The following is a 21,183-nucleotide window of genomic DNA, read 5'->3' on the forward strand; positions in this document are numbered from 1 at the left end:
CAGTCTGCTAGTGTAATCTAATTGCAGTTGCTAGGCCATCCTGCCACTGCCAGCCTCAGTGCCATCACTCATATCTGGTGTAACATTAGTGTAAATTTTTTTAATTTTTTTTTTTTACATCAGTCTGCTAGTGTTATTTAATTGTATTTGCCAGGCCAGCCTGCCACTAGTGCCAGCCTGTGTGTCAGGCTCCCAGCATATACTGTGCCTACTTCCATCCTCAGTGCCACCACTCATATCTGTTGTAACATTAGTGTAACTTTTGTAAAAAAAACCTTTTACATCAGTCTGCTAGTGTTATTTAATTGTATTTGCCAGGCCAGCCTGCCACTAGTGCCAGCCTGTGTGTCAGGCTCCCAGCGTATACTGTGCCTACTTCCATCCTCAGTGCCACCACTCATATCTGTTGTAACATTAGTGTAACTTTTGTAAAAAAAACCTTTTACATCAGTCTGCTTTTCCATGGGAGTTTTGCCATGGATCCCCCTCCGGCATGCCACACTCCAGGTGTTAGTCCCCTTGAAACAACTTTTCCATCACTATTGTATCCAGAAAGAGTCCCTGTGGGTTTTAAAATTCGCCTGCCCATTGAAGTCAATGGCGGTTCGGCCGGTTTGCCGGTTCGCGAACATTTGCGGAAGATCGCGTTTGCCATTCGCGAAAGCAAAATTTTAGGTTCGCGACATCACTAATCTTTAAACCCTTATAACTTTTTTGTGCAATATTTTTTTTTATTAGACAGTGTTAATATGAGTGTAACTGTACCTTGCAATGTTTTTTTGAAGTGTTTTGTGCAAATTTTTTGTTTCGGAAAACAGTTAACCACAGCTCTGAGATTGCGGTAAGGATTGAAGTGTAAATGGCTATTGCTCAACTTGTAATATCAGCACCATTTAAAAGGCTTGTGAAAAAATTATATCGCTTGCGCAAAACAGTATGCACCTCATTTGTAAACTGCACAAAAGGGTTAAAGTGTGGGGTGTTAGAAAAAAAAAATGGCACTGAAAAGTGCCTTTACATAGCGGTCTATGGGGACTGTGTGTTCCCTGTAAATATATATGTATATGCTTATATAGATATATATTTATGTGTTAATATGTGTATATACACCTATTAACATATAAATATATACAGTATGTATATATTCATATACATATATATTTAAAATATGCTGCCCATGCTGCACAACTTACCCCCTTCACTGCGCTAGGAGTGTCTGACTTTATGAGAATGAGGTATGATGGTTCTCAGCAGTGTCTGACGGTATGAGAATGAGGCTCCCATTTTAGAATATGGAAGCACGCTCTTGTGAGCGCAAAGCTTCCATGTAATGCAAAAGCGAGCTTGCGTTTGCATTGCGCTGGTATTACTGAGTAGAGCGCAAATATCGCCCTGGCCCTTATTTGAGTGGATGTATTTTTTTGTTTGTTACAATTACTTTTTTGTGTGAGATGTTATAAATTGTGGATTTTTGTATTTCAGAGCAGAGAAAGTTTACTAGATTTTTTATTTCTCATTAACTTTTTTTTTAAAGTTTTAATTTGTGCATGAGTAAGAGTGAATTATTTGATATAGGGTGTTTATCCTATTATACTACATTTATTTGTATGGATTTGAAGGCAGTTTTATAATTTTAGTGTCCTTGACAGTGCAATACTTGCAGTGAGGAGTTAGTGGTTGTGAGGTAGATATTGATCATAATGGGACTAAGGTCACAACTCACAGCTGGGATGAGCGGAGGTTACAGATATCTTTAAATTCTAAAGGTTTTAGTGTTGAAGGAAGTCTTTTCAGCAAGATTTTAGTGTCATATACCTGTTTTATGGATTCTATGTCTTTGAGTGATTTCCAGCAGTTGTTAACATCACTAATTCTTTACATAAAGACTACTGAACAGAAGTATTCCACTTCATTACAAAACAATTTTCTGGTAACTTTTTGTATGATTTTTGGACTTATTAAATTTAGCAGCCTTGACCCTTTGAAAACCTTTTTTATTGCCTGTTTGAGCAGCATTTTTTAAATGTTAAAGCTAAAAAGTTAATGGAAACTACATGCTGCAATTCATTATTAATTTCTAATTCATTCACTACTACAGCCCATGCAAGTCTATGATCTAAACCTCTGCAAAAGGGAGTAAAATGAAGCAGGTAAAGCAGCAATTAGATTATATATGCCTAGTCTAGTAAAGGGCAAATGGAAGCTGGAACATGACAAAGAGGGTAGCTGGAGCAAGAGGTACTGCAACAACTGAGCAGTCTTTTTGTAAAAGCTCAGCTCAGTAAAATAGGATAACTAGAGCACTGTAGTGAGGTAACAAACTGTTGTAGATTGCTAATTGCAAAGTAAAGTAATACCACAGATATTGAGGTAGCATGAGGTTGTAATTATAGCACTGTATAAAAAAATCTGACTTTAAAGTAGTATTAAACGTATTCAGGCAGCAAGTGAAGATAAAACAGTTACCAGAAATCAGGCCAGAGTAGCCAAATCTTTTATTTAAAATTTGCACCTTGGTTGGGAATAAAAGCATCAAGTACTATATGTGTATTCTGTGGGGTCTTTCACTAGTAAAGGACATTAATTCATGTTCTAAGGTCAGCAGGAATCATGATGATACCCAGAAAAAATACAAACTGACCCCAGCCCAGAGCAGTATCTGTGAGCAATTTTAGAAGATCACACAAAGTAACAACTATGGGCAGTTGCAAAATCAAAATACAAAGCTAAACACCAGCATGTAATAATCTGTGGCAACAGACATCACTAACTAGTCCTTCCTAAGTCTAGTTTGTAGATATTGATAATGAGACTTGATATTATTATGCACCTTTAGTTAGGACAAGATGTGTTGTCTCTGTACAAATATCCTGTATTGTGTTACTATAGACAGTAAAGTACAGAATAGGATTTTTTTCTGTTCTGATCTGAAAGTTTGATGAGTAAGGTAACTAATTTCTTAAAGGGATACTAAACCCAAATTGTTTCTTTTGTGATTTGTGATTCAGATAGAGCATGCAATTTTAAGCAACTATATAATTTTCTCCTATTATCAATTTTTCTTTGATCTCTTGCTATATTTTTCTTCTTAAACGAGAAGAGTCCACAGCTGCATTCATTACTTTTGGGAAATACAGAACCTGGCCACCAGGAGGAGGCAAAAATACCTCCCCCACTTCCCTCATCCCCCAGTCCTTCTTTGCCTTTCGTCTTAGGAGGTTGGCAGAGAAGTGTCAGAAGTTTGAGATAGTCTCTTATGGAGGGTAGTACTCTTCGAAATGGGACTGGAGTTTTAAGTAATCCTGTCAACCTCTCAGTGAGAGCATGGATGAAAGTTAGAGTCCGGAGATGCAGGCAGAGTTTTCCTGCGAAACCATCCTGACTCATATTAACAGCTCCTTGGCAATCAGCGTTGACGAGTTTCGCTGCCTGCCTTTATTTACTCAAGTCCATGTCAGAAGCGAGACTACTATCTGTCACACTTGAAGGGCCATGTTTCTGTTCCACGGCGTAGATTCCAGTAAGATTGTTTCATTTTATTTTGATATGTGAATGTAATGTTAACGAAACAAGGTAGGGTCCCAGTGGGACTCCTTTTATCTTAATAAGGATTCATGGGTTAATATCTCCTGAGGGGGGTTATTGAACAGAGGGGACTTTAATCATGTTTGTTATATGGTTCTATCTGCTAATGTGTAGCAATACCTAGGCTCATGGCTTTTACTGAACATAACGGCCTTATCTTAATGACGTGATCTCTTGAGATTGCGCATTCTTTTTGTGAGTGGCACAGTGCACCACGTGATGGGTGCGGTTACGTTGTTTCTCACTTCCGTATACTGACTGTGTGGTGACAGAGAGAGTCTAGCTTGTGTGTTGTCTGGTTCACAGGTGGTGGTAAATGCCCCAGCCATTGGGGGTGTAAAAAGGGTGCCAGTTAGTGTTTGTCATTTTTGTAATCCCAAGATTATGGAGGATTCTGATATCTTAGACACAGATGTCTCCGATAGGGAGAATGCGTCTTGTGATGAATATGAAATTACCCGGGTAATCAATGCCCATCAGTTATGTTCCGATTGCCATTCTAGAGTACTCTTTTCTCCCGAATCAGGGAGCTTAGAGTGCGTTGAGTCATCCGCCTCCGAGGTTTCCATGTCCCGTGAGGCGTATGCCCCAGACCCTTTCTCAGCTACGCAAGCAGGTGTCCCTATGGCCTTTACTCCTTCTCCGGAGGGTGGCTTATTTCCTCCATGGTTCTGCATGGCCATTTCTATGGCGCTGACTCATTTATATCTCCCAAGTGAAATATTTCTAAGATACTGTCTGTGTTCTGTTAACCAGGGCCCATCGGGCATGGGATCGCCTCATTCAGTTCGGCCTCCTGGGGAAGTGTTGGCCTCTTAGGCTTCAGGGGCCGCAACATCGGGGCTAGGGTCTTTCATTGATCCGGCGAGGGATGATTTTGCCTTCTGTTATAGGCTGGCACGTCTTTGTGTTCTTTTAAGACAGGTTTTGGCGATTTTAAAGGATCCCAGTCCTAGTGGGCCAAGGGATCCGAAGCCTTAGATGCTGGATGGCAAATTGGATATGACGTTTGGGATGAAGCTAATCTCCTTAACGTCTCAATTTTACTTTTTTTCTTTATGTTTTGGTTCCAGTTCTGAGCTTGGGTGAATGGGGCCTGTGATCGTCTGGTCCCGTTGGCGTTCACCCGCGGGTGCTGCCTTCCTTTTATTTTGATCTGGATAGATGTGTTTTATTTGTTTTTGCTTAAGCTCATGTCTGATAGATTTCGGTTTTGAAAACGTTCTTCTCTGGAACTGATACTTGCAATTTTGTGGGTGCTTGGGCATTTCCACGGGAGTTACGCACTTTTTAAATAACAGAATTATGTTATCTAGTTCATTTATCCAACCTTTGGGGTGAATTTTCTTGGACCTTGGACAGTTCTGGAGTGTACTTATACCAGGCAGGTACTGGTCGGATGCTTTTCTGCTGTTACTTGGGTTCATGTCACCCTCGTGGTGCTGATTTAATCCTGTTGGATTCTGAATGTCACTTGGCCTATTGATATGGACGGGCTTGGATCCTATTTCGAAGTATGAGGCCTAGTCTGTAGAAACAACGCTTCTGAATGGAGGGTTGTGAGTGTTGATCTAAGGTTGTTTTTTTCTGGCTACTCGCCTGGGATATGGATCTGTCTTTTCAGACGTCATCATAGTACTTACAGATCCCTGGGTACTCAGAACCGTAGTTTCCATTCCTTTGGAGTTGGGAGATGTGAATGACCTCTGTGGTGAACAATTTGTATCTTCACTTGAGGTTCTTCCGGATACTGACTCTTTAGCCTAATAACATTGTTTTGCGGTGGCGGAGTCGCCTTCCTTCTTGCCTTGGGTGGGTCATCTGGTCGTCTGGAAGTGTGGGCATGTCCTTCTTCCTTTGCTCAGAGTTGCGTTACTCTAAGAGGTAGAGAGATTTCCCTGCCTTCTGTGGGGAGCTGCGAGGCTTCCAGCTTTTACCCTGTTAAACGGGTTTTTGGAAGATCGATCCTGCAAGGATCTCTGGAGGCTGTTGTCTCTTCTATATAGGATCTACCCTTTATCTGACCATGGTCTTCGATGCTCGGGTGTTATCTGTGATCTTGTTGCAAATCTAGCCTTGGGGCTTAACAGTGAAGGGTCGAGGTCGGTTACAGACGGTCGCCCTTCTGGAATCAGATAGATGACCATTTATCCTCAATGCTCCGTTGGGGCTTCATGGAGGGTGGTTTACATCTAGCTTACTGGGAAGGTAACCAAAGGGTCCAGGGTTCACATCCACCTTCGGGTGCTGGTTGTTCCCTTGCCAGCGTGTGTAACACGTGGTTAAGCTTGTCTTTGAGATTTTTCCTTGCGATCCAGGAGCACTGTGTGCCGAATTCTTAAACTGGTCAGGAGTTCTTTCAGACTCTTGACTTTGAGGCTGTTGCTTGGTCGCCAAGTCTACGGACTTTAGATGGTGCGCTCCTAATCATAGGAGGCAGCTTAGTGTTCCTCAGGAAGTTAGATTCTTCGATCGATTCCATTTTTTGAGGACTCTGGCCTAGGACCATGTCTCTCCCTGGAACGGGTGTGGACAGTTTGGTCTTACCTTAGGTGTTGTGGTTCCGTGTGTCCCTTTGAAGGGGTGTTGTTGTTTTTTCATGAGAGATTCCTTTCTGCCTGAGGCTTAGGTTCTAGGTCTCTGTGATGGATGCCTACTGGTCTTCTGGCCCATTTGATGTTCCTGTAGACTCCAGGTGTCTCTTCAACTGGGTTGGCGATATTGGCCGAGGGGTCTCGCCTTTATGGTATGGTGGTTTCCATTGCTTTAGTTCCCTTCTCTCCTAGAGTGGGGGATGGGTTCTTGTGTGTTCTCCTGATTTGGAGTTACCTCAGTATCAGTGATGACCTGTGGGTCCTTGTTTTTCTTGCCTTGTAGGGGTTTTTCCCTTCTTGAGTTTTCAGAATCCTGGAAAAGGACATGTGGAGTAGTGACTGGTTCCACCGTTCCTGCAGCAGTAGGCTGGGGGTTTGAACCCTTGTAAGGCTCCTGTTCATTGTTGGATTCTGATATTTAGATGCTGGGGGTCTGAGAACTCTCTTCTTTTGGGAAGTGTTCCTTTTTGTGAAAGACAGCAGTGTAGGGGGTCTTGTACCCGAGCATGAAGTTTGTCCTGACTCACGGTAGCATGACTTTTTAGTGGCAGTCAGAGTTCTACTCTGGGGTTTTGCTCCTCATAGATCCGTCCTTTTTTTCTTCCTGAGGTCTGGGACTCTTGTGTTCGGTCTTTAACTAGCCTTTGGGCTGGGACCATTACCCTGGAGGGAAGTTCGGGGATCGGTTACTCTATGCATTGTTGACCATTTTCTTCTTGAGTCTGTCCTCCCCTTTGGTGGGAGGACTTTTGATGTCCTCCTCTTTTCTAACGGTGTCTGGTACTGGGAGGGAAGGCTCCTTGGAGCCTGGTATTCTGAGGGCTGTTGTCGATTTTTTTCTGCACCTCTTCGGTGGTCTGGGTTCCACGATGGCTGGGTCAGCTTTCCTACCTGGAAGCTGGTCATTGTGAGTTCCTGTTCAGATGGCTTGGTGTTCTCTTGGAGAGCTCTTTGCTAGCTGCTGGGATAGTTATCCTGACTCTGCTGTCTATGCTTGCCTAATCTGCAGGTTTTGACTTGATACAATGCAACAGGGAACTCTTCATTGGAGTCAAGGGCTGTGGGGCTGGCTCCTTGGAGGCTTATTGTGCTCGACAGACTCTGGGGCTGAGTGGTCTCTAGCTCGGCTTTGCTGGTTGTGTAACTGATGTGCAGTTACCTGGGCTTCGGGGTTTTACCTGTGTCATTTATTATTTTTATAGGGTGTCAGGTAATTTCAGGCTGGGGTGCCTTTCAAAGTGGCCGCCTTTTTTGTACCCACCCTTTGTTTGCATTCAGTGTCCGCTAGCTTGGGTATTGTTTTCCCAAAAGTAATGAATGCAGCTGTGGACTCTTCCCGTTTAAGAAGAAAAACATAAATTATGCTTACCTGATCATTTTCTTTTCTTCTGACGGGAAGAGTCCACAGCTCCCGCTCGCGTTATGTCTATGAGACGGCAGTCATTTTTTGTTCTTCTGGCACCTTTTTCACCCCTTGGCATAATGACTGGGGGATGAGGGAAGTGGGGAAGGTATTTAAGTCTTTGGCTGGGGTGTCTTTGCCTCCTCCTGGTGGCCAGGTTTTGTATTTCCCAAAAGTAATGAATGCAGCTGTGGACTCTTCCTGTCAGAAGAAAAGAAAATGATCAGGTAAGCATATTTTACATTTTTTTTTAAAAGCAAGAATGTAAGCTTGGGAGCTGGTCCATTCTTGGTTCAGCACCTGGGTAGCGCTTGGTGGGTAAATTGGTTGCAAGACCGCGCTATTATTACAAGTCTGCAGGAGGGAGGGTCTAATAGCGTCGTCTTGCTACTCGCAACAAGACCCACCCTATTACACCCAAAAAACAACCTTAACAACCAATTAAGGGGTTAAAGACTGAAAATGTATGTTAAACCTGTGCAATTAAAAACTTATCGGAGCTAAATGTTTTTGCATAATTTATCCCTAGGAATAGATTGCTGTCTGGCTAACACTGGATCTTTAATATCCATTTAACACTACATAACAACCAAATCAATTACAACAGATTATTCTAAACCTAAAATATGTTTGACATCAAATGTATAATGCAAATAAGCTTATTAGGGAGAAGTGCTAAACAGAAAAATGTATACCAGAAAAAAGACATTTTATCAAAAATAAAGATACTTTTTATATAAATGCTAGGGAGTAATCATACAAAAGCTAGAGTAAAAACTCATTAAAACAATATTTAAAATATGACCAATCTATTTCCTGTAATACTCTAGGGAAAACAATCCAAATCCCTAATATATTTTCCAAATTATTATCATATTTCTAGGATAATCCATTCATATGAAGGAAAGCTAACTAAAATCACAATTATAGGGATCTAAATGAATATGAACAACACCTTGGGTATAATTTCTCTAAAGTCTGCTGCTATTAAAGTTAATTTACCATTTATATTACTAATCTTTAAAGGGACATGAAACTCGTTTTTTCTTTCTTTCATAATTCAGATAGAGAATACAATTTACTTCTGTTATCAAATTTGCTTTGTTTTAATGTTATTCTTTGTTGAAGAGATGTCTCTATATCTGAAAAACGACATGACTTCTACTAGTGCTCTTGCTATTGTATAACATGGTTGCAAAACTGTTGCTATATAGTACTGTAGACTCGCACACTCCTCAACTCACCATCCTGCTTTTAAACAAAAAAAAAACAGAAAATTTGATAATTGAAGTAAATTGCAAAGTCGTTTAAAATTGTTTGTTCTATCTGAATCATGCAAGAAACAATTTGGGTTTTATGTCAATTTAAGTGTAATAAATTAAAAGTGATGAGAAGTTCTTTACAAATTCATGTAAGAAAGAGAATTAAGTAATGGGTTAACCCAGTGATTGGGGTTTAGATTTTCAAATAAATTGATCAAGATGTTTCATCTTTAAAACCTAATTATAAAGCTTTTGTACAACGGCCTCATCTGCAGTTTAAAGGGACAGTCTACTTCCAAAATGTTATTGTTTAAAGGGAAATGAAACCCAAATGGTTTCTTTCATGATTCAGATAGAGCAGCAATTTTAAGCAACTTTCTCTTGGTATCTTTATTTGATAAGCAGGAATGTAACCGGCTCATTTTTGGTTCAGCACCTTGGTAGCGCTTGCTGATTGGTGGCTTAATGTAGCCACCAATCAGCAAGCATTACCCAGGGTGCTGGACTAAAAATGGGCCGGCTTCTAAACTTACATTCGTGCTTTTTCAAATATAGACACCAAGAGAACGAAGAAAAATTGATAATAAGAGTAAATTAGAAAGTTGCTTAATATTGCATGCTCTATCTGAATCATGAAATAAAACATGTGGGTTTCATTTCCCTTTAAAAAGATAGATAATCCCTTTATTACCCATTCCCCAGTTTTGCGCAGCCAACATGGTTAAATTAATATACAATTACCTCTTTGATTATCTTGTATCCAAGCCTCTTTTGGCAGCCTCCTGATCACAGGGCTATTTATTTATTATCTATTGACTTGCATTTTAGCCAATTAGGGCAGTGTCATCGACAACTCCATGGGAGAGAGCACAATGTTTTCTATATGGCTGACATGGGTTAGCAGTATCTTGTTGTAAAAAGCTAATAAAAAAACATGATAAGAGGTTGTCTGTAGTGGATTGGAAACAGGCAGAAATTTAGAGGTTTAAATGTTATAAAGTATATTACTATAACAGTGTTGGTTGTGCAAAGCTGGAGAATGGGTAGTAATGGCGTTATCTATCTTTTTAAACAATAACAATTTTGGTGTTGACTGTCCCTTTAAGTAAAACGCCAGATATATAACCAAAAGAAAATGACATTTGTAGCAGCTGAATATGGTGTATTTGCCACAATACTATAGGGATACCAATGTATTAATGCTTGTAAATAAGGTAAACAATGTTTCCTTGATAAATATACGCTGAAACAGAGATGTCAGATGATGTGAGACCCAGGAATTCAATTGATACAGCTGCACAAATTACAGCACTACACTAAATTGCTAAGGAGGGTGGGGAGCAGCCAAGCCTGCATGATGTGATGGAAGGGGAAAAGGGCATCTAGTTTGTGCTGCCAAACAGCAGGACATTTTCAAGTTTTAAGATCACTTGTTTTGTAATTAAAACTGAACTTTGTAATGTTTTAAACCTGCTCTTTTAATCTTCTGGCAGCTGACATGAGGTTATTGCCCATTTAATTAAGGGGAAATTGTGTTTTATATGAAACAGACATGGACGGTTAGAGACACAAGTGGGAGATTTAGCAATATACAATGTAATTATTACATTTATGATTTTGTTTTGAAACAATGATGGCATTTGAGTATGTTGTCAAGAAAATATATGAAAGCTTTTACAAAATATTATTGGTGAAACAAGACTCTGATACAGAGTGGATTTGATTTAAATTAAGTTGATTTAAATCATAAGTTAAATCACGATTTAAATCACTAGTCAGTAAGACCAATTTAAATCATGGTTTTCATTTTTAGAATAATAACTATTATTTTTCTGGGCATATCAAATCATTACTGATTTGGTTATATATCATTAGATATGCATAGATAAATAATTGAAATTTATGAAATTATTGAGAGGTGAACTATCTCTAGTTTAAAAGGTTAAAGTGTCAGTAAACATTAAAAATAATGTTATATAATTCTGCACATAGTGCAGAATTATATAACATTATATTAGCGCAAACGTTTTAAAACAAAATTTCCCCTTTGAATTTTTTAAAAAAACAGCTGTTTTACAGACCCGCTCTCTGTGATCTTCTGAGCGGGTTTGTTTTTTTTCAAACAGCGCATCGGGCCAGCTGTATAGTCACAGCCCGGCCCAACCGCGCCATAGCACTAAGTGCAGCTCACTCCTGTTGTCTGACAGCGCAGGAGCGAGCTGCACTTAGTGCTATGGCGCGGTCGGGCCGGGCTGTAACTATACAGCTGGCCCGATGCGCTGTTTGAAAAAAACAGACCCGCTCAGAAGATCACAGAGAGCGGGTATGTAAAACAGCTGGGGGGTTTTTAAAATTCAAAGGGGAAATTTTGTTTTAAAACGTTTGCGCTAATATAATGTTATATAATTCTGCACTATGTGCAGAATTATATAACATTATTTTTAAGGTTTACTATCCCTTTAATCATTCATATTTGAACTTTTCAACTGTACTTTATTGGAAGTAGAAAATAATGATTACGTTAATAATAACAATTTAAATAGTTTAATTTAACAAAAGAAAATTAGAAAATTAGCCATTACCTTAATAATAACAATTTAAATAGTTTCATTTAACTAAAACAATTATACTTTGGTCCTTGTGCAGATCTATTCTACTCCAAACAATCTTCTATTCAGTGAGCTGAAACTTAGTATGGGCTGGTAATGGCATTAAAGGGAAATGATTCCCAAATGTTGAAGCACTTGAAAGTGATGCAGCATAACTTTGAAAAGCTGACTAGAAAATTTCTTCTGAACATCTCTATTTAAAAAAGGAAGATATTTATCTCAAAATGTCATGCCTTATTGTAAAGGGACTTAAAAACGAGCATGCATCTAGCATGTGCAGGCACAGTCATGTTATTTCTCTATTCAGTTTAAGGAAGATTACAGTGAAATCTCATAAGATTTCAGTGAAATCTCATGAGATCACAGCAAAGCAATGCATGACCTCAGCACTGCTGATGCTGATTGGCTATTGTTTTTTTCCCCTAACTTGCAGCTGGACAGTAGCTGAAGTTTAACTGTTACCAGTGCACTTAGTCTTATAAACTGAAGACATTTTGAGGTAAAATATCTTCATTTTTTACATAGAGATGTTCAGATGTTTTTGACAGCTGTTTACAGCTATGCTGCATCACTTTCAAGTGATTTAGCACATGGGTATTATGTCCCTTTAAATAAATAGTAAATTCAGAATTAAACTTTCATGATTCAGAAAGAACATGCAATTATCAACAATTTTCCACTTTCTTTCTCTTATCTAATTTGATTCATTCTCTTGGTATCCATTATTGAAAAGCATATATAGGTAGGCTTAGAAGTAATGCACTACTATGAGCAAGCTGCTTATCACCATGTTACCCAATGTGTTCAGTTAGGCTCCAGTACAGCATTGTTCTACTATAACAAATGATACCAAGAGAATGAAGCAAACTTGATAATAAAAGTAAATCTGAAAATGGTATGCTCTATCTAAAACCCAAATGTTTTCTTTTATGATTGTGTCTATTTCTCAACTCTGTATGTTTATTTTATAAAAAAAAATTGCTAAGAAAAAGGGGCATGTTATTTCTGCAGACACAAATTCACACGGCTAGATTACGAGTTGTGCGTTAGGCTTAAAAAGCAGCGTTAACCGGTCCTAACGCTGCTTTTTAATGCCGCTGGCATTACAACTCTTGCAGGTACAGGCTCACCGCTCACTTTTTTGGCCAGACTTGGAAATACCGCAAATCCACTTACGTAAATTTCGTATCCTCTTTTTTCAATGGGACTTGCATAGCGCCGGTATTACCAGTCTGACAAAAAGTGAGCGGTAGACCCTCTCCTGTCAAGACTGGTACCACATTTTAAAGTCAGTAGTTAAGAGTTTTACACTACAACGCCGTAGCATAAAACTCTTAACTAAAGTGCTAAAAAATACACTAACACTCATAAACTACCTATTAACCCCTAAACCGAGGCCCTCCCGCATCGCAAACACTAAAATAAATTTTTTAACCCCTAATCTGCCGAACCGGACATCGCCGCCACTATAATAAATATATTAACCCCTAAACCGCCGCACTCCTGCCTCGCAAACACTAGTTAAATATTATTAACCCCTAATCTGCCGCCCCTAACATCACCGCCACTATATTAAAGTTATTAACCCCTAAATCTAAGTCTAACCCTAACCCTAACACCCCCTAACTTAAATATAATTTAAATAAATCTAAATAAATATAACTATCATTCACTAAATTATTCCTATTTAAAACTAAATACTTACCTATAAAATAAACCCTAAGCTAGCTACAATATAACTAATAGTTACATTGTATCTAGCTTAGGATTTATTTTTATTTTACAGGCAAGTTTGTATTTATTTTAACTAGGTAGAATAGTTATTAAATAGTTATTAACTATTTAATAACTACCTAGTTAAAGTAAATACAAAAGTACCTGTAAAATAAAACCTAACCTAAGTTACAATTACACCTAACACTACACTATAATTAAATTAATTCCCTAAATTAAATACAATTAAATAAAATGATCTAAAGTACAAACCCCCCCACTAAATTACAGAAAATAATAAACAAATTACAAGATTTTTAAACTAATTACACCTAATCTAATCCCCCTAACAAAATAAAAAAGCCCCCCAAAAATAAAAAAAGCCCTACCCTACACTAAATTACAAGTTGCCCTTAAAAGGGCCTTTTGCGGGGCATTGCCCCAAATTAATCAGCTCTTTAACCTGTAAAAAAAATTACAAATCCCCCCCAACATTAAAACCCACCACCTACACAACCAACCCTTCTCTAAAACCCACCCAATACCCCTTAAAAAAAACCTAACACTAACCCCTTGAAGATCACCTTACCAGGAGAAGCCTTCATCCAACCGGGCCAAAGTCCTCAACGAAGCCGGGAGAAGTCTTCATCCAAGCCGGGCGAAGTGGTCCTCCAGACGGGCAGAAGTCTTCATCCAGACGGCATCTTCTATCTTCATCCATCCGGCGCGGAGCATCCTCTTCCAATGAAGTCTTCTTACTAAATGACGGTTCCTTTAAGTGACGTCATCCAAGATGGCGTCCTTTCAAGTCAGAATTAAGGTAGAAAAAATCCTATTGGCCGATGGACCCGCTTCGCGCCGGATGGATGAAGATAGAAGATGCCGTCTGGATGAAGACTTCTGCCTGTCTGGAGGATCACTTCGCTCGGCTTGGATGAAGACTTCTCCCGGCTTCGTTGAGAGGACTTTGGCTCGGTTGGATGAAGACTTCTCCCGGTAAGGTGATCTTCAAGGGGTTAGTGTTAGGTTTTTTTAAGAGGGTATAGGGTGGGTTTTAGAGTAGGGTTGGTTGTGTGGGTGGTGGGTTTTAATGTTGGGGGGGATTTGTAATTTTTTTTACAGGTAAAAGAGCTGATTACTTTGGGGCAATGCCCCGCAAAAGGCCCTTTTAAGGCCTATTTGTAATTTAGTGTAGTGTAGGGCTTTTTTTATTTTGGGGGGGCGTTTTTTTTTTTGTTAGGGGGGTTAGATTAGGTATAATTAGTTTAAAAATCTTGTAATTTGTTTATTATTTTCTGTAATTTAGTGTTTGTTTGTTTTTTGTACTTTAGATAATTTTATTTAATTGTATTTAATTTAGGGAATTAATTTAATTATAGTGTAGTGTTAGGTGTAATTGTAACTTAGGTTAGGTTTTATTTTACAGGTACTTTTGTATTTATTTTAACTAGGTAGTTATTAAATAGTTAATAACTAATAACTATTCTAGCTAGTTAAAATAAATACAAACTTCCCTGTAAAATAAAAATAAAACCTAAGATAGATACAATGTAACTATTAGTTATATTGTAACTAGCTTAGGGTTTATTTTATAGGTAAGTATTTAGATTTAAATAGGAATACTTTAGTTAATTATAGTAATTTTATTTAGATTTATTTAAATTATATTTAAGTTAGGGGTGTTAGGCTTAGGTTTAGACTTAGGTTTAGGGGTTAATAACTTTAATATAGTGGCGGCAACTTTGGGGCGGCAGACTAGGGGTTAATAAATGTTGGTAGGTGGCGGCGATGTTAGGGCCGGCAGATTATGGGTTAATAATCTTTAACTAATGTTCGTGATGCGGGAGTGTGGCGGTTTAGGGGTTAATATGTTTATTATAGTGGCGGCGACGTTGGGTGCAGCAGATTAGGGGTTAAGAAGTGTAGGTAGGTTGCGGCGACATTGGGGAAGGCAGAATAGGGGTTAATAAATATAATGTAGGTGTCAGCGATGTTGGGGACAGCAGATTAGGGGTTCATAAGTATAATGTAGATGGCGGCGGTGTCCGGAGCGGCAGATTAGGGGTTAATATTATAATGTAGGTTGCAGCGATGTCGGGGGCGGCAGATTAGGGGTTAATAAGTGTAAGACTAGGGGTGTTTAGACTCGGGTTCATGTTAGGGTGTTAGGTGTAGACATAAATTTTATTTCCCCATTGGAATCAATGGGGCTGCGTTAAGGAGCTTTACGTTGCTTTTTTGCAAGTGTTAGACTTTTTTTCAGCTGGCTCTCCCCGTTGATTCCTATGGGGAAATCGTGCACGAGCATGTTACACCAGCTCACCGCTCACTTAAGCAGCGCTGGTATTGGAGGGCGGTAATGAGCAAAATTTTGCTCAACGCTCACTTCTTGTCTGGTTTGTAAAAACCCGTAATACCAGAGCTGTATGTAAGTGAGCGGTGAGAATAAACTGTTCGTTAGCACCGCACAGCCTCTAACGCAAAACTCGTAATCTACCCGACAGTTAACTATAAAACTAATAATATGTGATAATATATTTAAGATAGAAAATGTATCCAAAATAATCTGACATAATCCTCTGGGAGAGTATGGCATTGTGAGTGGATTAATGTGATTCATTTACCAAAAAAATTAAATGTTATAGCCATGAATATACAGCATCTTGCTGTATAATTAAAAACTAACATATTTCAGGTAAATTACCTTTAGATTATAATGTATCTTAAAGGGATACTCAAGTGAAAATTAATATTTCATGATTTAGATAGAGCATGCATTTTTAAACAACTTTCTAAGTTACTCCTATTATCGATTGTTCTTCATTCTCTTGGTATCTTTATTTGAAAAATAATGTAAGATTAGGACCCAGCCCATTTTTGATTAGGCACCGTGGGTAGTGCTTGCTGATTGGTGGATTACATTTAGCCACCAATCAGCCAGCGCTACCCAGGTGCTGAACCAAAAATGGTCCGGCTCCTAAGCTTCCATTCTTGCTTTTTCAAATAAAGATAGCAAAAGAACAAACTTAAATTGCTAATAGGAGTAAATTAGAAAGTTACTTAAAATTGCATGCTCTATCTGAATCATGAAGTTTAATGCAAATACATGAATGTTTAAATGTAGACATCACATAGTGGCCGATTCTAAAAAATGTGCAGGTCTAGACGTGGTTTTCCACGCCAGGGAGAAACTGGTTTGTTTTTAAACTTGAATATTACGCCTAATGCAAAACAAATGATGCTCTTTATAGTACATTGTACCTTAACTTCACTGTTATTCCTTTCAGAGTAATTAGTGTTTTGAGTATTTTGATAATAGCTCGCCACCTTTTAACTGGTAAGAAAAAAAAGATGAGTGAATGAAAAAACTGTAGTGCGAAAATGTTTTCAGAATTACGCTAGGATTTGAGAAACAAGTTTATATACACCCATGTTTCACCCATGTTTAGCCCATGTTACTAAAAAACAACAATTACATTTTGTAGTTTTAAGTACAAATTTCTTGTTTGTTTGTTTTTTGCTCATCCAGTGTACTTAAATTACGATTTATGCGGTACAAAGTTAATACGATTTATTCCTGTGTAATTTATATACAAATTTTACATTTTTGATAGAATATAATTTTTCAACAACAATTTTGTTACGATTTCTGATGCTCCTTAACAATACAATTTTTTCATGAGTGTTTTTGTGTGAATGGTTCAATTATTCATTTTGTATGATTTTTAAATTATGATTTTCATTATGCATTTTTGTAATGTATGCATCTCCTTCCCATATAAAAATGCAGTATACGCCCCTTAGCGAGATGCCCTGTTTTCGTGTTAAAACGTGGCTTTATATCGATGAGGGAATCTTACAGTATCTCACCAGCCCAGAGTCTTTTTTTAGAATTGGGCCCATGATCTGAACAAAAGCAAGGCTGGATTGGCCTACCAGGGTACCAGGAGATTTCCCGGTGGGCTGCAGTAGCTGGGGCTGGAAAGCTACAATTTAAAAGGGTTATTAATGGATGCAATTGGGCTTTAGAGTGCATATAACAACAATCTGGAACTTTTTTTAAATACAAACTAATATAATATAAATCTGAAACAAAATATTGGGGGAAGGAGTATCCCAGTAATCCCTTTTGAGAAAAATGGGATGTGCGCATAGTGAGTCAACAGAAAATATTTTCAGGGCTGCTTTTTATTTCCAGTCCAGCCCTGGGGGTACAATTAGAGTGAGCTGTAGTTATTTATGACATGATTTCTTTTATATTTGAGTATTGTTAAACTACTTTGCTGTGTATGATTTATTATTGTCTTTGTTCCTAGGAAAGAGATGACTACCGATCACTTTCACTCCCTGGAAGAAGTTTATCGTTTAGCTGTGCGCAGCCTGTCAGGTCACCGACCTCTCCAATGATTTTTGAACCTTCTCCTGAATACAGTGGTAAACAAGCAGCTACACCAGACACACCTGGTAAGAGAATAACACCATGGGAAGCAGCAGCAAAATCTCCTCTGGGATTGGTGGACGATGCTTTTATGCCGCATGTGATGCATGAAACCGTTTCTGCCAATGTTGTATCTGCTGCACGTAGGAAAACTCTCCCAGAGCCTCCACCAGCCTGGAAATCATCCTCCAACGCTTCTTCTGCTCCTGGTTCATATCCATTTAAAGGCATATCTGAGACAAAGCCAAAAGGCATGACATTTGCACCAAAAAGCGTAGTGCCCCTGTCTTTTCAATGTGGTTATCAACTCAGGTATCCATATTCTAGCCAGCACTCTATAACCAATCCAGGCTCTGTGGCTTTGGATACCAGGTCAGAATATTGTATGTCTACAATGCGTAATACTAACTATAATGCTTTTCCTAGGGCCTGGAGACGCTAAGTATTAACTATAACAATGAAACAATTGAATTCTTAAACTAAAGGTCTAGGAATTAAAGTTAAGAAGGAATCTGGTCTGGTTCCCTAGGCCTTTGTAGTAACTTGGAATGAACTATAAGATATGGACCATGCAGAAAACCTTTTGGCACTCCAGAGCTTTAACATATAGATTTATAGTTCACATATTTTTCACTTTATACATTCAGGATTATTTTAGCGGGTGGAAGTGAGTGCGTATGCATTACCACTTTATGGGCTCCATTTACTATTGGTCAGGCAGACATGATTCGCTACCACAAATCATGTCCTTCAGACCTTGCTGCAAGTGGACAGCATACACTGTCCATATTTAACATTGCATAAGCATTGCACCAGCTGTCAATCATCCGATTATCGGATCAGGATGATTTCAATACGCCACGGTTAAGGAGCATCTGTCTTAAGACCGCTGCTACTTAACTATCGTTTCAGGCCTGAAACGACGGCTTCGGAAGCATCAATTGCTGCTTGGCAAATGGAGCCCTACGGCTCTATAATGACAAAAAGGAAATGACGTTCACTGTAAAGTATAACTTGTCTATAATAACACATCTTATGATCAGGTATAATACAATGCATATCGTGAGTTAATGTGCTATAGGCTGTTTAATGATGAACTATTTTCCTCTGTGAATTCAGCTGGTCCCAATCTTTATGTAAATGGTTAAACTTATAGAAGTGACAATGCAAATATAGTACATTACCTTAAACCAAATGTTATATATTGAACTCTTGTTATATTTTAGTCCTTGCCAGACAGTAATTACCTACTCTCTTTTTTATTGAAAAAACTCCCCAATATGGTATCTTTTCCAACCAAAATATACTTTTAAATTAATAAGCAGAATGAGCATGAGCTCGAAATCATCAGACGAATACAAAGGGTAAACACTAGGCCCCGTGGACCAAGAATAACAGTTTCTCCATTTATATCATGCAGAATTATTTCAGAACATATAGAAAGATAATCTTTAAGTCATTTAATGTATCATGATATTTCTCTAAGGATAAAGTAGAGGAAAATATGTTTCTTAGAGGCAATACCTGTCCTGTTTTATTTAAATTTTTCCCGCTGATATCATATCGGCACAGTTTACAATTACCTAAAAAAAACATACATAAAATATGCCTGCTATGCATTCCTAATATGTTAAACTGCAATGAGCAATATTAAATGCAGTCTGAAAATATGAGCAATATTCCATAACAATCAAGTCAGATTAACATTTACGCTGACAGAGCTGAGATCTATTTGTTCTCATGTCCAGTAACATTTGTAATCAACGCTACCATCCTGAAACAATACCTTATTGCTTCAGACTGAGAGTTTTAGTATTATGAAACATTTAGGTGTTTGCTTTTTATAACCTATTCTGTCATTTGTGAGTGATTTCATGAGTCATTAGTGAGTATATATGACACAATATATAGTGCAGCATAAATTAAAGATTGCTTCTTTGTAGTCATTCCTTAAATAAGAAATTTACAAGCCCTGTTTCCTGTTTGTGCCGGATCACATGGCTGTAAACTGGCAAATGATATGCTTCAATGTGAGACATTTATAAAAATTCTGGAAACACATGAAAAAATGAAAGATAGGAAAATTACAAACCATATTTATTGTGCTTCTGCATCATCAGATCTTTTCCAGCTTGTATTAAGCTTTTTAATTATGGGATTTTGGTTTGTTCTCTTGGTATTCTTAGTTGAAAGCTAAACCTAGGAGGTTCTTATGCAAATTTCTTAGACATTGAAGGCCGCCTCTATTCTAAATGCATTTTGACAGTTTTTCACCACTAGAGGGTGTTAGTTCATGTGTATCATATAGATAACACTGAGCTATTGCACGTGAATTTACCGAGGAGTGAGCACTAATTAGCTAAAATGTAAGTCTGTCAAAAGAACTGAAATAAGGGGGCAGTCTGCAGAGGCTTAGATACAATGTAATTACAGAGCTAAAACATGTATAATTATAACTGTGTTGGTTATGAAAAACTGGGCAATGGTAAATAAAGGGATTATCTATCTTTTTAAACAATACCATTTTTGGAGTTTACTATCCCTTTAAGCCATCTGACATTAGTGTTTGTAACAATGTTTATAGCAATGAAATAGATAGTTACAAACACTGCTGCCATAGACTGCTATAGACACGTGCATGCTCCTAAGCTCTTTTCAGCCTACCCAGGTTTAGTCTTTAACAAAGGATATCAAAAGAACAAAGCAAATGTGATAATAGAAGTAAATTGGAAAGTTGTTTAAAATTGCATGTTCTGTCTGATTCATAAAAGTTTAATTTTGACTTTACTATCCCTTTAACCAGGAAGCTATATAACTGTTTATACTGATATGAGGATATCTACATTCTCTAACATTAGGGGGAGTTCAAGCAAAACAAAGCTGCTTTAGAATATTGTTCAGCTTTAACGCTAGTGCAGACCTAAACATTAAAACTAACAGCTATACAACGCCACAATTATAACATTTTTTATGAAACGATTAAAGCCTTTAACGTAACACTTCCCCTGGTTATATCACATGCAATATCATTGCAGATATGAGGTTTAACAGGTGCTACTAATTGCTGACATTAAGCACTTGCTTTGTGCTGCTATTTTGCTTTGGGGACAGGAAACCCCAAAAATGTAATTCATGATTCGGATAGAATTAAAACAACTTTCAAATTTACTTTTATTATCAAATATGCTTCATTCTCTTGTTATATTTTGCTGAAGGAACAGCATTGCACTGCTAGCAGCTAGCTGAACACATCTAGTTAGCCAATCATACGAGACAAATGTATGCAGGCACCAATCAGCAACTAGCTCCCACTAGTGTTGGATATGTGCATATTCATTTTCAACAGTGGATACCAAGAGAGAAAAAAGCAAATTTGAAAATAGAAGGGATTTTAAAAGTGTCTTCAAATTGCATGCTCTATCTGATCCTTGCAAGTTTAATTGGACTTTCCTATCCCTTTAACACCAACTCAGAAATCTTCATGTCAGCTATAGAAATTTGCTGCAAGACTTATATAATGTTCTGCTCTGGTCACCAGCAATGTTTAGCCAAATGGAACAGAGGGAGCATACTGTTCAAG

At 38.1% G+C, this 21,183-nt stretch overlaps 1 long non-coding RNA gene across 1 annotated transcript in view; it reads left to right on the forward strand.

The window, feature by feature from the left end:
• LOC128649987 (uncharacterized) overlaps positions 1-18,798 on the forward strand; it is a 38,282-nt gene extending 19,484 nt beyond the window's left edge. Inside the window, exon 2 of the long non-coding RNA XR_008400709.1 lies at positions 17,482-18,798. This is a non-coding gene — a long non-coding RNA (uncharacterized LOC128649987). The remainder of the gene's footprint in view (positions 1-17,481) is intronic.
• The last annotated feature ends 2,385 nt before the right edge of the window (positions 18,799-21,183 follow it).

This window comes from Bombina bombina, chromosome 2, assembly GCF_027579735.1.
Source record: "Bombina bombina isolate aBomBom1 chromosome 2, aBomBom1.pri, whole genome shotgun sequence".
In the NCBI taxonomy this organism is placed as follows: Eukaryota; Metazoa; Chordata; class Amphibia; order Anura; family Bombinatoridae; genus Bombina; species Bombina bombina.